Raw genomic sequence first — 2,462 nt, 5'->3', positions numbered from 1 at the left:
GTGCAGTGGCTATTCACAAGTACACAGTGAACTTTGGCTTCAAACTCCTGGGCTCAAGTGATATTCCTACCTCAGCCTCCCAAGCAGCAGAGACTACAGGTGTGGGCCACTGCACCCAGTTTGGACAAAAAGTTTAGAGGGTGGACTTCATAGGGCATGATGACAGAATGTCAGGTTGAGGGAAAAGATGAAAGCAAAGATGGCGCCAGGTTTCTGGCATAGGCCACTAAGTGGAGGGTGGTGCTGTTCAGTGAAGAAGGAGGAAGATGAAGTTTGTGGGGAAGACAGATTCTGTTTTAGGGCCTGTTAAACTTGCAGTATTTCTGGAATCATGTGTAAATGTCTTGTCTATTAGATAATTTGGAGTCTGACATGGGAAGGGGTGAAGAGAGCTCACCCTGGGGATACGTGGCTGTCATCAATTTGTAAGAGCCATGGGGGTGGATAAAACTGCCTACAAATAGGCTTGGCACCCGCAGCAAAGTGGTTATGGTTCTAGCCACATACACCAAAGGTGGCAAGTTCAAACCTGGCCCAGGCCAGCTAAACAACTCCAACAAAAAAATAGCCGGGCATTGTGGTGGGTACCTGTAGTCCCAGCTACTTGGGAGGCTGAGGCAAGGAATCGCTTGAGCCCAAGAGTTTGAGGTTGCTGTGAGCTGATGCCATAGCACTCTACCAAGGGTAACATAGTGAGACTCTGTCTCAAAAAAAACAAAAAACAAACAAACAAAAAAAACCAAAGAAAAAAAGAAACTGCCTACAAATAATATGGAGAGGGATGAGGACTGAAAGCATGAGGTTCTCCAACACAGACTCATCCTTTCTTATCCTGTGCATCCACTTCAGTTCAACTACAGTTCTAAATGGTGGCCCCCATAAAGACATGTCCATGTCCTGACCCCCTGACCTGTAACTGTGACATTATTTGGAAAAAGATGGTTGCAGATATAATTATGTTAAGAATCTTAAGATGAGATCATCCTGGATTATCTTGGTGTGCCCTAAATCTGACGATAAATACCTCTGTAAGAGGCACCCAGTGGACAAGACGAGGAGGTTATGTGAGGCTGGAGGCAAACATTGGAGTTACACAGCCATGAGCCAAGGAATGGCTGGAGCCAATATTGGTAGAAGGGAAAAGGAAGGATCCTTCCCTAGAATGTTCAGAGGGAAGAACCTCTGCCAAAGCCTTGATTCCAGACTTTTGGCCTCCAGAACAGTAAGAGAGTAAATCTCTGCTATTTTAAGCCCCCAGTAATTTGTTATGGCAGCCCTGGGAAACTAATACAGATAGTGAAATGGGCCAGAACTACAGGTCAGCCTCAAAGCCCTGGAAGTGTTTTGATCGGACTTGGCTCTTCAACCGTATCTGAGGAGAAGGAGTGTTTTCTCCTTCCACCTGACCAGTGAATAGATCCCTCCTCTGCAACCCTGGGATTAGCAGAGACACATGTTTTAGTAGCATGGCTCCCAAGTGTTTGAAGACACAGACCAGACCCTAATGACCAAAGGCTTGACCTTTATAACAGCCGCAGAGAGGTCCTGCCCCAGGCGGGGGTTGTCCTAGTCGGATAGTCCTAAGTACTAATGTCTCAGCCTGGGGAAATTCAAGAGCTCACACCTGTTTGTGGGTTTGGCAGACTCCCCGCTGTGAAGGCATGATCCAGGGTCAGAGTCCACATTCTCCACCCTGATGAGAAACACAGGGACTGAGAACTAAGGAGAGAAACAGCCATAGGGAATAGCATTTGGAAAATCAGTGAGCTGTAACACAGAGAGAAAGAGCTGTACCTACAGACAGATCCATGCTCTGAAATACTGAAAGCCCCAGAGACACCAGAACAGAGAGAGCGCTGGAGAGATATGTACAAGGAGATGCTGATGAACCTAACATAGAAAAAGACTGAACTATTCAGAACAGCTGTACAGTGGAAAATGAACTATAGCTGCTGAGATTGGTGGTGGAGAAACATGTCCAGCCATGCAGTCTCCAGACTCTAGTATCTGTCCTCTCTGCTCCCATGACCTTTCCATCCTCAATTAGATTGGTCATTACCATATTCTGACTTGTACAGGCCCATCCATTTTAGATATTAGCATATGATTTCCATGTGTCAGGGTCCAAGGAGGACGCCAATGACATAGCTAATCAAGACAATCAACTGACCATCCAGAGGGCACAGTGGATCACACTAACATGGACAGCAACCTAAAATCTTAGGCTCACTTACTCCTTACTCCTTATAGGATAGCAGGCATTCAGCTGTACAAGTTTTGGTGTATACAATATGACAGTCACTCTAACAAAACAGATAATTTGGGGTCCATAAAAATGTGATGAATGGGCAGTGCCTGTGGCTCAGTAAGTAGGGTGCCAGCCTCATATACCGAGGGTAGCAGGTTCAAACTTGGCCCTGGCCAAACTGCAACCAAAAAGAGTAGCTGGGTGTTGTGGCGGG

Source organism: Otolemur garnettii, unplaced genomic scaffold, assembly GCF_000181295.1.
Source record: "Otolemur garnettii isolate 467f Iridium unplaced genomic scaffold, OtoGar3 scaffold00172, whole genome shotgun sequence".
NCBI classification, from domain to species: Eukaryota; Metazoa; Chordata; class Mammalia; order Primates; family Galagidae; genus Otolemur; species Otolemur garnettii.
This window is presented reverse-complemented; position numbering follows the sequence as displayed.